This window comes from Staurois parvus, unplaced genomic scaffold, assembly GCF_062004578.1.
Source record: "Staurois parvus isolate SC_StPar_1 unplaced genomic scaffold, SC_StPar_1.0 ptg000078l, whole genome shotgun sequence".
Classification (NCBI taxonomy): domain Eukaryota; kingdom Metazoa; phylum Chordata; class Amphibia; order Anura; family Ranidae; genus Staurois; species Staurois parvus.
The window spans coordinates 389432-410505 of record NW_028317874.1 but is presented as its reverse complement, the minus strand read 5'-3'; positions in this window follow the sequence as shown (position 1 = coordinate 410505).

The following is a 21074-nucleotide window of genomic DNA, read 5'->3' as shown; positions in this document are numbered from 1 at the left end:
GGAGCCACAACAGGCGGCGAGAACTGATACGGCACACACTCACTAACAGGATTATCAATTTTCCCCTTGTTTACATCATATTTCTTTGCCTTTGTTGTCATCAGTTCTAAGGCCAGGTGTGGACTTGCGTTTGCCTCCTGCGGCTGGATCACATGACTTCAACTATAATAACAATAATGGAATTGACCATAATGTAGGATGGATACGCTATACATTGGAGCAATAACTTTAAAAGAAACATTTATCTTTAAACCAAATTACCATAATCTTCCTCCTAAAAATTTGAAAAAATCACTTACCATGACCATAGTGAACACAGGATGGGCAAGAACAATCTGGCTGCCCTCCAATTGTTTTGGCTCCAAGCTCCCTTCTAAACATGTACACTCAAATCTCCCAGATGTGGATGCCAAATGAATTGAGGAGGGAGAATGGAGGACTTGGGAGGAGCGGGCAGACAGCTCTTGAACTGCTTATCATGGCAGGGGGGACAATAGTTCTCTGACAAGGATTACTAACAAGTTCAAACACAATTTCCCCTAGCTATTGGTAAAGATTTATAACCCACCCAGACACTATTTTCTTATGGGACCTCTCAGCTAAAGATGATTGGTTTTGTCCAGACAAACCTGGCCATAAACTGATAATTATCATTCGATCTGGGAGTTTTTTTTTCCTCTGTGTACTATCTAGCAAAGGCAATTTTTTTGTGGCATCACAATAGTCCTTGCCTACCCAATTGGAAATGCTTTGTGGATTTCCCACAGTGGATACCACTATAGTGTTATACTAATACAGGGACTTCTAACAAGAAAAAAACCTTGCACTCTGTACAACTTAAAACTGGGGACAAGAAACTCCTATATAAATCATTAGTCTCATGAACCTTGCCAATATAGGAATGTTGGAATATACCACACAGTGCCCAGGTAACCACGTAAAGTCCCATCACTAAATCATCAAGAATCTTTTTTGTTGCAACATTGTGTACAATAGCCAAATGTTATATACACTTGATAAACAGGATGGTCACAGATGTTTTACAGATTTACTCATTTACTAATTACTAATGTGTATGCTGTGCAGATGAGAAAAAAATATGCTCAGGAATTTATCAGTTTGCACTGTGCATAAATGCGTGCTCACAGGCTACAGCAAACATGGGAATGTATTCATAAGTGCTCTTTGCCATACCCACTTGCTGCCTGGGCAAATTCACACTGTTTATTTACTTGCACTGTGTCTCCTTGAAACATGTACCTGCACATGCCCAAGGACATACAGTCATGGCCGAAATTGTTGGCACCCTTGATATTTTTCCTGAAAATCAAGTATTTCACACAAAAAAGGTATTGCATTAACACATGTTTTGCTATACACATGTTTATTCCCTTTGTATGTATTGGAACAAATATAAAACAGAGGCAGAAAAGCAAATATGACATAATGTCACACAAAACCCCAAAAATGGGCTGGACAAAAGTATTGGCACCCTTAACTTAATATTTGGTTGCACACCCTTTGGAAAACATAACTGAAATCAGTCGCTTCCTATAACCATCAATAAGCTTCTGACACCTCTCACCCGGAATTTTGGACCACTCTTCCTTTGCAAACAGCTCCAGGTCTCTCTTATTGGAAGGACACCTTTTCCCAACAGCAATTTTAAGATCTCTCCACAGGTGTTCAATGGGATTTAGATCTGGGCTCATTGCTGGCCACTTCAGAACTCTCCAGCGCTTCTTTGCCATCCATTTCTGAGTGCTTTTTGACGTATGTTTGGGGTCATTGTCCTGCTGGAAGACCCAGGATCTTGGACGCAAACCCAGCTTTCTGACACTGGGCCCTACAGTGCGACCCAAAATCCTTTGGTAATCCTCAGATTTCATGATGCCTTGCACACAGTCAAGGCACCCAGTGCCAGAGGCAGCAAAAAAACCACAAAACATCATTGAACCTCCACCATATTTTACCGTAGGTACTGTGTTTTGTTCTTTGTAGGCCTCATTCCGTTTTCGGTAAACAGTAGAATGATGTGCTTTACCGAAAAGCTCTATCTTGGTCTCATCTGTCCACAAGACGTTTTCCCAGAAGGCTTTTGGCTTACTCAAGTACATTTTGGCAAACTGTAGTCTTGCTTTTTTATGTCTCTGTGTCAGCAGTGGGGTCCTCCTGGGTCTCCTGCCATAGCGTTTCATTTCATTTAAATGTCGACGGATAGTTCGCGCTGACACTGATGCTCCCTGAGCCTGCAGGACAGCTTGAATGTCTTTGGAACATGTTTGGGGCTGCTTATCCACCATCCGGACTATTCTGCGTTGCAATCTTTCATCAATTTTCCTCATCCGTCCACGACCAGGGAGATTAGCTACAGTGCCATGGGTTGCAAACTTCTTGATAATGTTGCGCACTGTGGACAAAGGCAAATCTAGTTCTCTGGAGATGGACTTGTAACCTTGAGATTGTTGATATTTTGCCACAATTTTGGTTCTCAGGTCCTCAGACAGTTCTCGTCTCCTCTTTCTGTTGTCCATGCTTAGTGTGGCACAGACAGACACACAATGCAAAGGTTAAGTGAACGTCTCTCCTTTTTATCTGCTTTCAGGTGTGATTTCTATATTGCCCACACCTGTTACTTGCCCCAGGTGAGTTTACAGGAGCATCACATGCTTGTAACATTCTTATTTATCCGCAGTTGTGAAAGGGTGCCAATACTTTTGTCCAGCCCATTTTTGGAGGTTTGTGTGACATTATGTCGAATTTGCTTTCTTTCCTCCCTTTTTTTGTTTTGTCCCAATACACACAAAGGGAATAAACATGTGTATAGCAAAACATGTGTTAATGCAATACGTTTCGTGAGAAATACATGATTTCCTGGAGAAATATCAAGGGTGCCAACAATTTCGGCCATGACTGTATGTCAGTGGAGGCCAGTCCCCACAGCACAGAGTGATGACTGTTCTTCCAGGATGGTGCCTCCTCTCCATGGTTTGGACAGCGGCGCTTGTGGTTCCAGGTTTGGCTGATGCCCCTTGCCAAGACTCTGTGAAGGTTCACAGATGATGGCTCCAGCCTGCTCAAGGTACCTTTCCTGTTGCCCGGCTGCCTGGTACACATTGTCCTTGTGAGTGTATTTTATGTTGTTATGAAATTTCTACAATTATGTGTAAAATATTATTCTGTGCAACAGTTTTCAAAACTAAGCTGCATGCAAAAAGTGACAAACATTCACCCCAAAATTAGTGTATACATATTTACTGTGTTAACCAATCAAAACTAAATTGGTATGTGAAAATCAAATATTCAAACAACATACAATGATTCAAAATAGTGCAACTTGATGAAATAACATATATTCAATCAAAATATAAAGCAAATGTAAAAAAATTGAACATAAATAAACAATGCAAGTCCGTGATAAAGTCCACATCTAAAGCTGTATTGAATGAAGAATTGTGCAGTAGCAGAAAAAAACGTGTTTCGTTACTATGACGCCATAGTGACGAAACACTTTGGAAGTGGTTTGGAGCAATCCTGGAGATGGTTACCAGCGGACTTGCTGGACAGAATGAGCAAGTGGACAGAGGCAGTGACTCATACCAGTAGCAGTGCCACTTTGTTTTTAAAACTATACATGTGGTTTTTTTTTTATGTGAGTATAATTCATATTAGATTTTAATATAGCATTATGATGAGAATTATATTTGTTCTGTCTCCCTTAAGAATTGATAAGTGAACAGTATCCAGTTCTTTAGTAAATCAACCCTAAGGGGTCAAAGCCATCAACCAAAAACAAGCAGAGGTAGAGATATAAGTAGGTATAGCAAAGGTCCATCAGAGAGTACGAAGGAATAAATAAGTATTGGGCAATGAGTGAGAAGAAACAAAATAATAGGTCAGTAGAGTAGTGCTGAACTGAACACTAGAGTTGAGCTTTTCTCTTCAAAGAATTGTAGAGAGAAGCTGATCATGTTACTCACTAATGTGTTGATTGCTCGTAGAGGTGTATAGCTAACACATTTCAGGGAAATAAAAGTGCCCCCTTCACCAATATTGTTTGCATAAAACTAGTGTCCTGAAGGCAGGATAAAAAGGTTTATGATCTCTGCAGCTAAAATATTGAAACTCTCCCTGGTTTAAGTCTATTGTGCAAATCTGTTAGCTATACAAATTGATTTTTTTTATATATGATGGATTCTGACTAATTTCTCTTGCCTCGGGAACACTAGTCCCATAGAAAAAGCCCCAAAGAAGAGACACTGGAATTGCCTAGAAATATGTTGGCTATACATCTCTGCAAACAATAAACACATCAATCATCAAGACCAAACTGCTTCTGTTTGTCATTAAGGTTCACCACTGTGGTGCAGAGTTGAACTCATGGCTGGGGTTGGCCTTTAATCTTGTACGGGCTTGTGAAGTTTCTTTTCTGCCCCAAAGTGGTTATATTTTGCTTGGTGCCAAGTTGGAACTGTAGACTCCTGTGTAGAAACCCACTCTACTTTCACCATTGGAAGAAAATGCATGACTGTTTGAGAAATATGAACATGTAACTTGTACAGGAAATTGTACCAGAAAAGTCGGCCATCAGATACTATTTACAAAACAGGTTCTTTCATTACCCTCCATTACTATATTGAAATTTCACAAAGGTGGCTTTAAAGTTGGGCTCCTTCTCTAGAGCACATGGTGTCCTCATGTTTAGCTGTACTGTCATTATTGTCGATGAAAGCCTGTTGCCACCTCTCTAAAAATCTTTTAACAGTTGAAGCGGAAGAATCTGTGAGCTATGAGGACTCGTCTCCCCTTCTGGTCTTTGTTATGTCGGACAGATTTAGTATAACTTAGCAAATATCTCTCTAAAGGTTCTTCAAATAGAAAAGCAGCTCCACCAGAAATCTAATCCTACAATTATATAATCTACAGGCACATTTTGCCTTTTCCCCCTGCTAGACATTCTCACGACATCACTCCTGCACAATGCAACGTCTGCAAACACAGCTCAGATAGTGTTCCATGTTTACATAAACACGCAATTGGAGCCAACATGTGAGTGAATGAAGCTCTATGGGGCTGGATGGAGTCACTTCAAGCATTATTGGCCTTTTACAATGGCCTTTTAACTCGTTCATCCCTATAGCAGCCTATTAATTTCACAAATCCAATTCTAACTATTCAACAGTCATAAAATATTTTCTATTGTTGGATTCTTAGTAGAATGGTTACAAGATACCCCAAGGAGAGTCAGGTCCCTGGAAAGTACGGATAGTGTATTCATTTTTTTAGTCCCATTGTAGAAAACAATGCTTTATATGACTGTGCAGCTTAGCTTAGTGCTAGTTGGTTTATTAATATATAATTAAACCTAACCAACCTGTAGGACCTGGGACCATCGTATTTTACAAATTGAAACTAGATGGATTTATCAGTTCCGAGCAACTGTAGTACCAGGATTGAATGATGCTATTAGCTAAAAACCTTTTTTGTGACTATAGGATTATCATCGCTTTGGTTTGAATAAATTAGGAATGTGCTGTATATTAGATAGGGATTTCAATCTGTCTAATTATATACTGTATACTGCATATTGAACTAAACACTACTAATATTTCATCTTGGGATTTCCTGTGTGGTTTTATGTTTATGCATAGAAGAAGTTATGTTGACTGACATACTTATTATCTGTTAAAATTAATCTAAGATTGCTTGTGATTGTTTTCTGTATAATGATAAGACAATGATAAATGTATATGAAGCATATACAGTTGTGCTTAAAAGTTTGCATACCCTTGAAGGATTGGTATGTACAATTTTTAACAAAAATATGAGAGAGCAGGCAAAACACATTTCTTTTATTTCTTATGGGATTCATATTCAACTGTAGGTCATAACAGAATGGCACAATCATAAAACAAAACATGGCAACAAGTAAATGAATTAAATGACCCCTGTTCAAAAGTCTGCATAGCCTTAGTTATTAATATTGTGTATTGCCCTCTTTAGCATCAATGACAGCGTGCAGTCTTGGCTAATTTCTGCAGGTAGTATAGATGCCCATTCATCTTGGCAAAGATGTTTGAGATCTCCCCAGAGCAGCTTGATGATATTAAGGCCAGGAAACTGTGATGGCTAAGTCCAAGAATGTCCCATGCGCAGCTTTTGTGCAGAAGGATGCAAATTGTTTTCCAGTATATTCTGATAACATGCTGCATTCATCTTCTGATAACATGCTGCATTCATCTTCTCAGCTCCTTTAGTAAATCATCCTAATGGCTCATTGTTGTGTCATGATGTTGCCCCACATTCGTGCACGGTGATGTCATTGTGCAGCAACATATTATCACCAAAAGTGTGGAATTGGGAGGGGTCCCAGCCAGAGACTGAGGCCATGGCTCCTCTCTGTCTTTGGACATTATGATGAACTGGCCTGTGACCTTCATAACACTCAGTCAGAAGAGGTTTGGTATTACTCCAAAGATTTTTTAAGTAATTCCTGTACTCACTTGGAAGATGGCTTTTATAATTTAATATACTATAATGATGGTTGCATTTTGGGCCAATATACTTTTAGAAATTAGGAAGAACTATAGTCTGGGCTAATTTGCATGAAATAGATCCCCTATGATAAATTTAGAATAACATGACTGCTTTTTTTGATGACTATATTATATATATTTCTTTATCTGATCATATTGATGTACTGTAGGTTTCATAGGTGAGTCTATGTCTAACTCATGCTCGCCTGTCACTTCCCCCCTTTCTGGAAATCATGATTCCCCTCCTCCCTGTATTATAGCTGGATACTTGGATCCATTCATCACTAGTGATGTTCTCTCTGTCTCTTTTTATTGTAAAAATGAATATGTTGCTGTATAATGATTGAGACTATAGTTGGTTGTGTTTTATGTTACAGATAAGAGCTCCCCAACTTTTCCTGAAGAAGCAGATATTGGCCCAAGAAACGTTTTGAAAGTTGATACCCCATTTCATCTCTTCTATTTGAAACATCGAAACATCTAATGTTGTCTATATTCATAGTTATTTGGGGTATCTCAGTTATATGTATCGAAAATTGTATACACACATCTTCAGCTACATAGGTGTAACACGGCTTTTCAATGTATTGTTTTAATGCATATAATAAACATTTATGGAGTTTTTGCATTTGGTTATACTTTTGGTATGTTAAAAGTTCTATAAGTCGGTTAGGTTTTGTTATATTTCTGTCTAATTTTGAGGATGTTGTACCAGTGAGGCTTGAACTAAATAGTATTACTACCCCTTCTTATCTAGTCAACTATTATTTTGCTAGTTGTTTTACCCAAACTAACATACATGATGGTAACTGCAGGAGATCATGGTGGTGACAGTGGAGTAGCTGAAGAAATGTGGAATACTTAAAGTAGTTGCAAAGTCTGAAGGTAAAAAAAAACAGGGGTCAACCGTCTGCAGAATCAATAGCTAAGACCTCCAAACTTCCTGTGGCCTTCAGATTAGCATAACAACAGTGTGTAGAGAGCTCCATTGAATAGGTTTCCATGACCGAGCAGCTGCATCCAAGCCTTTGACCACCAAGTGCAGTGCAAAGCGTCAGATGCAGTGGTGTAAAGCAAGCCGCCACTGGACTCTAGAGCAGTGGAGATGTGTTCTCTGGAGCGAGAACTTTACTTGCCTGACTGCATTGTGTGTAAAGTTCTGTGGAGGGGGGGGATTATGGTGTGGGGTTGTTTTCCAGGGATTGGGCTTGGTCCCTTAGTTCCAGTGAAGGGAACTCTTAAGGCAACAGCATACGAAGACATTTTGGACAATTTCATGCTCCCAACTTTGTGGGAAGAGTTTGGGGATGACTCCTTCCTGCACCAGTGCACAAAGCAAGGTCCATAAAGACATGGATGAGCAATCTTGGGGTGGAGAAACTTGACAGGCCTGCACAGAGTCCTGACCTCATCCTGATAGAACACCATTGGGATGAATTAGAGTGCAGACTGTGAGCCAGGGCTTCTCATCCAACATCAGTGCCTAACCTCACAAATGCGCTTCTGGAAGAATGGTCAATCATTCCCATAGACACACTCCTAAACCTTTTGGACAGCCATCCCAGAAGAGTTGAAGCTGTTATAGCTGCAAAGAGTGGGCCAACTCAGTATTGAACCCTATGGACTAAGACTGGGATGCCATTAAACTGCGTGTAAAGGCAGGCGACCCAATGCTTTTGGCAATATAATATATATATATATATATACTTTTTTTTTTTTTTTTTCAATTAGGAAGTCTCAGTTTAATTATTATATTATTTTTATACAGGATTTATATAGCGCCAACAGTTTGCGCAAAATGAAGGTAGTTATTATAGTTACAATACAATCTGGTACAAGAGGAAACAGAGGGCCCTCCTCATTAGAGCTTACAGTGTGAGAGGAAGAGTTGAATGATACGAAAGGTAATAGCTGTGGGGGATGAGCTTATGGAGGAAATAAAAGGCAGTTTACTAGTTAGAAGCAGGATAGGCTTCTTTAAAGAGAAAGGTTTTCAGGGATCGTCTAGAGGTGGGTAGATTAGGATGTAGCCGGGGTAGGGAGTTTCATAGGATGAGAGAAGCTCGGGAAAAGTTCTGGAGGTGAGCATGGGAGGAGGTTACACGGGAACTAGAGAGCAGGAGGTCTTGGGAGGATCAAAGAGAGAGGTTTGGTTGATATTTTGAGACCAGGTTGGTGATGTAGCTGGGGGCAGAGTGGTGGATGGTTGTGGAGAGTTGTTGTTAGTATTTTGAATTTTATGTGTTGGGCCAGTGGAAGCCAGTGGGGGGACAGGCAGAGAGAGGTAGCAGACACTGAATGGTTGGTAAGGTGGATGAGCCTGGAGGGCTCCTCCTGGATGAGCAGTATTCATGATGGACTGGAGGGGGGATAGCCTATGTCAAGGTAAGCCAATGAGAAGGTAGTTGCAGTAGTCGAGACGAGAAATAACCAGGGAATGAATTAGGAGCTTTATGGTATCATTGGTTAAAAAGGGGCATATTCTGGAGATGTTGCGGAGGTTGAGGTGGCATGATTTGGACAGGGATTGGATGTGGGCCTGAAAGGATAGTTCATAATCCAGAGTTATCCCTAGCACACTGGCATGCAGGGATGGGTTGATAGTGGTGCTATTGATCCTGACCGAGAAATCAGGGGAAGAGGCACGTGGGGGAGGAAATATTATGAGCTCAGTTTTGGATAGATTGAGTTTTAGGAAGTAGTGTGTCATCCAGTCTGATATGTCTGTTAGTAAATTGGTGATACGTGAGGAAACTGATGGGGTGAGCTGAGGAGTAGAGATAGATTTGTATGTCATCAGCATAGAAATGGTATTGGAAACCATGGGAAGCTATCAGCTGAACCAAGAAAGAGGTGTAGATCGAGAATAGGAGAGGTCCAAGGACAGAACCTTGGGAGATCCGGACAGTAAGAGGAGTTGGAGAGGACGTAGAGTTGTAAGTGACACTGAAGGTGCAGTGAGATAGGTAAGATTCGAATCAACAGAGAGTAGTAGGAGACACCTAAACAACCAATTCAGTTTGTATCAAATTATGCAGGTCTTTAGCCTACATAGTTGAAAATAGATCCTAAGCTAGCCCTACACTATACTAGCTGCTTCTCCAATTTCTGTACAATCTCTGTTAGACGTAAGTCTCAAGAGTAATATGAGAGCAAACCTAAATATTTTATTGCAGTTTTATCAAATCAGGTAGGCATTTGCCCTACATAATTGATGGTGTTTCTAAAGTAGATTGCACAATCAGATTCTATAGTGAATGGTCACATTAGGGTTCTGACTGCTCCAAAATAGAGATAATAGAAAGCCTAAATTGAATTGATTTTTATTTGCTACTTTACATTGGAGCTCTTTGAGCTCTTTAAGGGTCTGATCACACCATATGTCTTGAGAAAAATTGCAGTCCCATCACATAGACAAGGCAATTTGACTTATGTTCTATTGCTTCAGTTCACACCGACATGTGTAAAGTGGCCCAAACCTGAATTAAAAAAAATGTCTTGAGTCCCTCATTCACATATTTGAGGTGGATGGGGGAATCCCCATCCCCTGAGCTATTGTATTCTGACAGTGGGAAGACGTCCTCGCCATCAGAATACACTAATCAGCACTGCCAGCTATAGCCGCTGGTGCTGATCAAGTGGCAAAATCTGACAGAGCGGTTGTATAGAAGTCAATTCAGTAAGGCTAGAGTGTTCAACCTCTGTCCATTCATGGATTGAAATTTGTCCACTCCCCTTTGAACCAGCCAAATTTCAATCCATGTGTAATCGGCTTAAGCAGAGTGCATTTTTACTCAGCCTGGTATTCTACAGCACACTGTACCACATTACCACAAGCTGCAGTGCATAACACTGAATGAAATGTAATTTTGTGACATTTCAATAAAGTTAAAGAAGTAAACAATGTGACATGTCGTAAACATGCTTTGTACTGCTCCTGCACAACACATTCCAGCAGGCGCATGTTATACAAAGCATTACAATGGTACAAAAGCCTAATTTTTTTACATTCTTTGCGTTAAGGTAACGCCTGTCTAGTTTCCTCTTCCTAATGCCACTTGGGCCCACCTGGTTCACCCCCTGCAGTGCTGCCAGCTTCTCCTTGTTTCCCTCCCACTGGCTGCTATGGGGCACAGTGTATTGTTTCAAGATGGAGAGAAGAGTGGGACTGGTACAGATGTCATATTTATCAGCCCCTTCCTTTTCTGAGTGAACACTACTGATCACTCACTGTGTTCATTCATAACTAAAGTATAACAAAGTATAATAAACTGTGTTTACTATGCTTCAGGTTGTGAATGAATAGGAAGCCTTTGTACAGAGCACTTCCTGTTCATTCATTCTGTGCAGCTGAGGCTGCAGAGATAAAGATTGAGGACTGTGTCCTCTGTCACACCTCTGTCACATCCTCTGTCTCAAATATGTGATATCAGGGATTTATTTAGATCCCTGATATTTCACCAAAACCCCCAATAGGGCTTTTTTTTTTACAAATTATGACTTGCTGCTGTGTTTGTATAGCTGCTATGTATCCAAAAACTAACAGGTGGCTCCAGCTGCACAAACAAAAAAAAACTGAACCTCCTCTTCTTGGGTACCCCGCCGCCAATCTTGGCTCCTCCTCTTCTGCGCTTGTCCTCATAGCAAGCAGCTATGGGAGCACATCTGCAGACTCGATCCTTAGCCAGCCTGAGTGCGTCGATAGACACACACAGCATGGCTCTGCCAAGCCCCCCCGCTCCCTCCTCACAGGATTTGATTGACAGATGGCTCTTGCTGCTCTCAGCCAAACTTATAAGAGCACAGAGAGAGGAGAGAAGACCAGCAGCTGGGCACAGCAGGAATTTTATACACTTTGTTATGTTTGTTTCGTTAATAGTTATTTTAGCGTAATTTTAGTGAAAATATTGTCTTGAAGTTTGGGGGCGGGCCTGGTCAGGTAGGCTGTACAGGGCCCTGTGAGTTTTAATTGACTTTAATTAACTGTTGGGACCCCACAGGATTGCACATGCATGTGTACCTTCTTAGCACCCGGTCTGCTAAAGAAGGCACCCAGAGGAGAAGGACAGCATCGGTGAATACTGCCAGAAGAGGAGGAAAGCAACCTTTCTGTGGGACAGAGCATAGAAGTAATACCTATTTTTGTTCCCTTTTTTTGCCCTTAGTGTCACTTTAAGTGTGCCAACTGATGAGAATGGGTCCTAAGTCACATTTTTTTTAATTATTCAGCTTAATATTCTTATAAAATCATATCATAAAAATGAAGGTTTTTTCCCCCCTTTACTTCCTTGTAATGTATCTATTCATTTATTTACTATTATGATTTTATTTTCTGTCGCAGAATGGCCAAGCTCTTTCTGTTCTAAGTTACAATAAAGAATTTTCCACTCCATTAATTCCATGTCATTCATGGCTTCCAACAACACAGTAGGAGGTTTACTCTAAAGAGCAAATCAAATATTATTGCATCAATTAACAAGCATTGAATTTTCTATGAATTGATGCAATATTGTGTATCCTGACAGCAGATTCAATTATGATGCTGTGTGTCAGTGAGAAGAATCTATTAAACAAGTCAGTGTGGTTTCATTTTGGGAAGACGTAAAAGTGTTATATGAAGAGCCATGGTGAGACGGTGAACACAGCTGTAGAGAATATCTCTGAAAAGTAAATGAAAAAAAATAAAAATTAAACATTTTTCATTTCTTTTATCTTATGGGAATAAAATAGGTTACCTACATTCATTTTCTGTATTTGAAAAAATGTTTGTCAATAATCTCGTTATCTGTGTTCAAACATTATATTCATGCAATTTATATCATTTTAGTTTTCAAAATTTAATTTTAAAAAGCAAAAAAAAAAATAAAAATGTGATCCTAGATCCAATATTACATTTAAAACAGTAGTTTGTAAAATGCTGGTAAATGATTTGTGGACAAAGGCAAATGAGAAATGCATCTGATATACTGTACACTAACTGTTCAAGATTGTTTGTAATGTATTTTTTATATTCAATAAATATATATACAATTAAAGCAATTATAGTTGCTGTAATTTGCACTGTGATGTGGTGTTTGCACTGCAATGTGGTTTGTAATTTGACGGAAGGCACATGTCTTAAACCCAAGTGTAGAAACAGAATTATCAATGGGGCCTATCTTTGTCACAGTGCATTGTAAGAATTTCATTGCTGATCATCTGTGATTTCATCTCTGATTTCAGTGTGTCAATTATATCTCCAAATATAAAGCAAATTGTAATTTATAAGCATATGACACAGAAGAGTTAAGGCTACATTCACACTTGAGCTATTGCCTTTGGTCATTCTGCAGGTTTTTTTTTTTTACATTTGTACAGGAATTTTGAGGCTTAAGCATTTTTTGTAAATTATTTTTAGCCAATGGAAAGCTAGTTAGTAGGGAATAAAAACTTGCTGTAAGATTGTTTTGCATGTTTTTCACTTATGCTTTTTTTCAGGCACTCCACTTGTAGTATCAGGCCTAACACTTGAAGCTTGTAGCTTAAATGAAGCTCATGTTCAAGTGCCACTATATACAGGTGTGAAAAGGAACATTTGAATACCATAGTATCTGTATAGTAGGTTGAAAATTTGGAGCTTTGAGCTTCAAGCCACAAAATGTATCATGTATGAAAGGTGGCCTAAATAAAGTTTGTTATTATTATTTTTAATACTATTATTTAACCATTTGTACATTTACTGTGAGCAGGATAAAGCTACAGGCTTCAATGAAAAAACTGACTACAAAATTATTTTATTTTATTTATTTATTTTACATACTGTCATCAGTCAGTATCTCTGATACCAGTCATATGATGACACTGTACCTCACTAGTACTGTAAGAATAAATGTGAAAAAAATATAAAATTTTATTTGATTACTCCTTCCGCCCAGCCTATTGTAATACGATGGCCAACCGGGAACTCTATTATCCTGAGAGGATGTTGTTTGACATCCTTTCAGGATCACACCTCATGTGCGCCCCATGGGCTGCCCTCCGACGCGATCTGTCACTGGCCGTGTCCACGACCACCGGACACAGACGATGACAGATCACTACTCCAGCCCGCTGCCAGTGTCATGTGATCACTGTGACCAATCACAGCAGATCACATGCGAGTTGTAAACAAGGAATGGCTTCCTTTCATGCATTTCATTGCTTACAACTGTGCTGCTAGCTGTTATTGGTCACAGTGATCACATGTACAGACTGTGCCAATTACAGCCCATCTGTAGCATGTGGTCAGCTATGGCCAATCACAGCTGATCACAACAAAAACTACTGAATTAATCAGTTATATTCAGTAAAAATGCTTGCTTATACCAATGAAATTTGTTAGTATAAGCAATCATAATGTGTAAAAAAAATAAAAACCTGATCACTTGCCCAGAGTAGTACAATGTTACTAACATTGTATTGCGCTGGTCACAGGAGTAGAAAAAAAATCATACTTTTTTTTTTATAATAATAAAAACTTTTTAAAAAATGCAAAAAGTTAAAAAAATTATTAACTTTTTTTTTACATACTGTCGCCAGTCAGTGTCCCTGATCATCGCCATACCAGTTGTATGGTGACGCTGTACTGCATTGGTGACATGCAAAAATGACAACTTCAAAACAATAAAAACTCACCTTGCCTCTTACTAAACACCTCAGTCTAATTTCCGAAAAGTGGTCATTTGGGGGTATTTGTACCGTCCTGGCATTTTTGGGCCTCAAGAAATGAGATTGGCCGTCAGTACATCAGGATTTATCAATTTTTAGATATTTACCATAGTTTGTGGACTCTATAACTTTCCTACCAATTAAATAATAAACACTAATTTGGGATATTTTCATCAATAACATGTAGCAGAATACATTCTGGCCTATATTTATGTAGAAAGATTATTTCCAAATTGTTATAACAGAAATGAAGAAAAACACATTTTTTCAAAATTTGATATTTTTTGTTTATAGCACAAAAAATAAAAAACCCAGGGGTGATTAATAACCACCAAAAGAAATCTCTGTAAGTGTGAAAAAAATTATAACAAATTTCATAAAGGTACAGTGTTGCATGACCACGCAATTGTCATTCAAAGTGAGACAGCGCTGAAAGTTGGCCTGGGCAAGAAGGGGGTAAAAGTGTCTAGTATGCAAGTGGTTAATTCCTTCATTTTAAAAAAAAACCCGTGACAAAAAATTACAACTTCAAAAAAACTTGCCATGTCATTTATTAAATACCCTGAACTATCTATTTTCCAAAAAGGGGTTATTTGGGGGGTATTTGTACTGTCCTAGCATTTTGGGACCTCAAGAAATGTGATTGGCTGTCAGTACATCAGGATTGATCAATTTTCAAATATACAGTATATACTGGATATCATAGTTAAATAATATATACTGATTTGGGTTATTTTTACCAAAAAAATTAAACAGACAACATTTTGGCCTAAATGTAAAAAAAAAGATTATTTGTTTGCAAAACTTTTTAACATAACCTAAGAAAAATTTTGGTGTTTTCAACATTTTCGGTATGTTTTCATTTTTATAACAAAAAAAACAGTGGTGACTAAATACTACCAAACGAGAGCTTTATCTGGATGAAAAAAAATGGTAAAAATTTAATTTGAGTGCAGTATTTCATGACTGAGCAATTGCCAGTTAAAGTAGCACAGTGCTGAATTGCAAATAAATGAAGGTTATGAATGGGATAAAACGTTCCTGAGATCAAGTAGTTAAATCTCTGCCTAGTTGATTTTTTTTCATAGTGTTTGTTGAATGTATACTTCCATGAAGAAGTATGCACTTTTTCCTGAAAATTAGTGCAAAAGGTGATAATAATATTCAGACAGCCAATTTTTCAAAACTCCAAAAAAATTTAATGGTATGAAATATTCATCTAATAGTAATATTCTTTAATATATATATACTGATTTTATATATTTGATAGATGGATAGATAAATAAATGGAGAGATAGATACTGTATTAATAAAAACTACTAGTACTCTAATTTTTATTAAAAAAATGACTGGACAGAGGAATATAGGTGTGTGGTGTTTATATTGTTTACCTTTGTGCTGTTTTTTGAGCTTAAGCTCTCCGAAAACCATGTAGAGTGCTGCTGTACTTGCTGCGTCTGGCCCATGTGCTTTCTATATCCCGAATGCAGTGAGCATGGCCTGTAAACATTCAGCCAAAAGTCCCACAGCGTAGTTTTTGGAGAGCCAGTAATAACAGTTTATAAATATATAGGATGAAACCAGCCTATATTCCCGCTCTCAAGAAAAGGTAAAAATATTGGTATATGAAAATAAAATAAAAATTGTTAAACCAGTAATTAAATATTTAAACCAAGTTGCCGTTTTAGATAACCAAAAAATCTATAAACAGTGACTAAAAAAACTTTTTTTAGTCACTAATAACAGTTTATAATTACCTTCTTCAGTCCCTTCTATTTATATTTCCTGGAGATGTCCTTTAAATCACTGAGTTTGTATGCATTAAAAAATTCAAGGAAATGTTAAAAAATATACAATGTGGTAGAAGTGAACATATCCACTGAGTTTTTTTCTCTGTGTTCTAAATCATTTTCCATGTGATAATTAGCACATGACAAGTACTGTATATCCGCAAAGGACAGGTGTAAACAAAGCCACGATAAACTCCAGTTCAGAAAAACTCTTCCCTTCAGCTGAACTGCATATATTGTAATGATTCTAGCAAATCTTTTTCTCAGGCATTACCTGCTTCTATATTGTAGATATTGATTTAGACCATTTTCAAAAACAGACTAAGTGTGAGCGCCTGCCTATACTTTAAGAGGAATTTCAACTTGATTTTTTTAAGTCAGCAGCTACAAAAACTGTAACTGCTGACTTTTAAAAATCAGGTACTTACCAGTGCCTGGTGTCTAGCACTGTCTTCCAGCAGCCAGTTCTTCTTACCACTATGGGTTACCAGTACCACCATCTTGGAGGCTGTAGCTACCTTCCAGCCAGCAAATCTTTCAAAATTGACGGACTTTTTTGTTTATAGCGCAAAAAATAAAAAACCCAGTGGAGATCAAATATCACCAAAATAAAGCTCTATTTGTGTGAAAACAATTACATAATTTCATCTATGTACAGCACTGCATGACCTCGCAGTTGTCATTTAAAGTAACACAGCGCCGTATCATCAATAATAGCCTGGTTATGCACAGGGTAAATCTTCCTGAAGGCAAGTGGTTAATGGCTCTGTAATCTACGTGAGCTCCTAACATCTTCTTTTCTTCGCTTCCCTTTTTGAAACAAGCAGTGCAGGTTAGTTGCAGTCATGTGTACTGCTCTATACACACTGCACATCCCATAGTCCATAGTCTAAAGTCCATCTCAGGAGTAAGCAAGAGAGGGTGGCTATGTTCCTGCATCCAGTGGGACCATGAAGAACAAATGTAGCCACCCGAGAACAGGAAGTCAGATCACTACAGTAAAAAAAAAAGGAATTTGGAGATTTGGAGGAGGCTTGGAGCAACAGAAGGTACTTTTGGAGTTAAGAATGCATACTTTAATAGAATGAAAAACATTTTTTACTTTAAATTACATATCCAAGCTTTGCCATTCTTTTTTAAATGGTTACATGGTAGAGGCTTCAAATGTATCTCACCATACTGGTATTCAAAGGTTGTCGTTTCCTCAAGAGTTGACAGCTCAGACCTGATCTCCATCTCTAACTGCTCACCCTGGCACTGAAGGATGTATCCTGAAGACTGTCACAGGAATGATGGAGGTGCCTGTGATGTGACTGACTTTTCCTTTTCCTTCACTATAGTGTGCAAATAGCAAGATGGCAGTGCCCAATCGGGGAAAAACTGGGTCTCAGGGCACAGATGGCAACAGCATTTTTCTCCATGGATAATGCACCGGTAAATTGTTTATGGTCTGAATACTTCAAATTTGGCTGCTGTTTATGTACACATTGGCAAAAGAAAGAGTTGCTACAACCGAACCTGAAATATCTCACCCCCTCAGTTGATTCTCTCAGCTCTCTTTCTTAACCCATACCACCTCCTAGGCAGCGACTGCTGTGGTACCCCTCAGCAATTAAGTGGAATGTTCAGTGAGTTGCCACATATGTTTACATAAAACATCTGCTGGGTGCTGAAATTCACAGAGGTTAATATCAGTATAATTAGGAGAACCAATGCTAACAGGCCTCCAACCACAGAAACTAGCTTATATACAGTTGTGGCCAAAATTATTCAACCCCCACTGAAATTGAGTGTTTTGGCCAGTTTGACATTGCTTTTGATCATTCAGTCATCTTGCTTACATTTACATTAAAGAGGCACTTGTAGGTCAGACAAATATAACATAACAGTTATAATGAAATAACCACAAATGTCTTTTCTGTGCTCACAGCATTATCAGTTTTATTCAACCCCCAAGTGACATTCAATCTTAGTACTTAGTACAGCATCCTTTTACAGTTATAACAGCTTTTAAACGTGAAGCATAGCTTGACACAAGTGTCTTGCAGCGATCTACGGGTATCTTCGCCCATTCTTCATGGGCAAAGGCCTCCAGTTCAGTCACATTCTTAGGCTTGCGCACTGCAACTGCTTTCTTTAAGTCCCACCAGAGGTTCTCAATCGGATTTAAGTCTGGTGACTGCGATGGCCACTCCAAAATGTTCCAGCCTTTCCTCTGCAACCATGCTCTAGTGGACTTGGAGGTATGCTTGGGATCATTGTCCTGTTGAAAGGTCCAACGTCTCCCAAGCCTCAGGTGTGTGACGGACTGCATCACGTTTCCATCCAATATCTCCTGGTACTGAAGAGAATTCATGGTACCTTGCACACGCTGAAGCTTCCCTGTACCTGCAGAAGCAAAACAGCCCCAAAGCATGATTGACCCTCCACCATGCTTCACAGTAGGCAAGGTGTTCTTTTCATCATAGGCCTTGTTCTTCCTCCTCCAAACATAGCGTTGATCCATGGGCCCAAACAGTTCTAATTTTGTTTCATCAGTCCACAGAACACTATCCCACAACTTTTGTGGTTTGTCCACATGGCTTTTGGCATACTGCAGTCGACTCTTCTTATTCTTTGGAGACAGCAAGGGGGTACGCCTGGGAGTTCTGGCACGGAGGCCTTCATTACGCAGTGTGCGTCTTATTGTCTGGGCTGAAACTTCTGTACCCACATCTGACAAATCTTTTCTCAGTTCCTCAGCAGTCACACGGGGACTTCTCTCCACTCTACGCTTCAGGTAGCGCACAGCAGTCGAAGTCAGCATCTTCTTTCTGCCACGACCAGGTAGCGTTTCAACAGTGCCCTTTGCCTTGAATTTGCGAATGATGCTTCCTAAGGTGTCTCTTGGTATGTTTAACATCTTTGCAATCTTCTTATAGCCATTGCCCTTCCTGTGAAGAGAAATCACCTCTTCTCTTGTCTTCCTGGACCATTCTCTTGCCTTCACCATGTTTGTAACCACACCAGTAAATGTCTAGAAGGAGCTGAGTATCACAGTCATTTTAAAGCTGCCTAATTGGTGCTTATTATGCTTGATTGCTGCTCGGTGACATCCACAGGTGTTTTCAATACCTGATGGAAAGCACCTGTATGAACCTCTGTTCTTCAGAGTGGTAGTCTTTAAGGGGTTGAATAATTGTGGCAATGAAGAAACCACATAAGAACCATTTACTACTGTATTACATAAACAATTGATGTCATTTTAGTTGCATTTGGGTAGTTACAACGTCCTTGTAGGATTTGATTCTGAATACAATTCCAAATGTACACTATAGTCCCTAAACCCCTTTACAGCATTGGGGGTTGAATAATTTTGGCCACAACTGTATGTAGTACACCAGGATATCTTTTAGGAGAGACATATCTAATTTTTTCCTCAATACTTGTAAAATATAAATCCAAACGTATGTAAAACAAAATAATTGCATTAAATGTAAATTCTGTCATTGCTTTCTGCCCTTTTTCAACAGTTTTATTTTCTACTGGATTTCATTTTAGCACGTGAAATTGAGTGAAGAAAGCACTGGCAATATTATTTTTTGACATTTTTTTAAACAAACCCCCAGAGTTTGACAAGAACATTGTTTGAGAGTTGCCCAGTATTGCTGTTTTTGATCAGACATCCACTAGTCAATTCTCTGATGGACAGATTATGATCATGGAAGAATGTCCAGCCTAATGGCCCCATTCAATTCTATGAGTGGGCATACTAAGCCAGTGCTAATAAGAATATCAGAGGTAAGTGTAGTTTAGCTCATGAGTGATTAGCATTAGTTTTGATAAACATAAACATGCCCTTTAAAGCAGAGCTCCAAGTACAAAAATGTTTTGGAAGACAACGCAAATCAAATAAGTTACCTCTGTTAATGACCATCCTGAGTCCAGATCACTGCTGTACAAATTATACCTTCATTGATGTTGGATATTACACACAGTGCTCTTGTTTTGGTGCTGCAGCTGAGAAGTCCAACTCTCATACTGTGAAGGGATCCTGTCGTTCACCCTCCCTCTCCTATACCTCCATCTATTCACAAAATACATTGTATTCAGTTCACAAATGAAAAGGCTTATTGTTACTGGCAGAGGTAGAGGAAAGACAGATAAACAACAGGATCTCTCCTTGTCTGTTCACAGAATGCCCTATGAACAGATTATACACATGGGAATTTACCAAAACTTGAGCAGCCAAGAATTGAAGCAGCTGTGTATGGCAACCAATCAGCTTGCAGCTTTCATTTTCAAAGCTTAGCTGAACAAGCTGAAGATAGAAGCTGATTGGTTGCCATGCAGAGTTGTGTCAGATTCTGGCTGCCCAACGTTTGATAAATTCCCCCCCAAGATGTTTTGAATGGGTTAAGAGAGAGGAAAGGGAGAATGAACAACATGGATCCCTTCACTGTATGAGAGATGGAACTGTCAGAGCCAGAAGAACAGTGATATGTGTAATATCTAGAGTCAATGTAGTTGTTATTTGTACAGTAAATAGCAGCAATTCGGACCTAGGATATTCATCAGAGGTAACTTATTTCACTTACGGTGCTTCAAAAGAAAAACAATTCTGCACAGTTCTATTAAATCTATGAACACGGAGCACCCTCTTTTGTACATAGTTGGTCTGAGTAGTTAGAGGCTTGATAGAAGCCTGGATTTAGATAGAGGGTTACTTCATTCAGGCTGGAGGGCTCTACAGGTCAGTCCTCTGGTACCTCCCCTGCTCTAGAAACTTGCAGAAGCTTCTAGAAGCCAATAGGCAGAGGTGAGGAGGGGCTGATCTGCATATTTATGGGAGTCTGACCAATCCCAGGTAGAGGGGCCTGGCAGTGTGGCAGACCAGTCCATAAATATGACAGAGCCTGGCCAGCAGAGAAGTGGAAAATGGAGTGCTGAGAGGTGCTACTGTGTAGCCTGGGAGGGAGCCCCAGAGAAAGGCAGTTCTGGCTTCAAACTGGAGGCTGGAAGCTGAAGGAGGAAAGAGGAGAGCTGAAGGAGGGAGCACCAATGACCTGCAGTCCACCAGGGA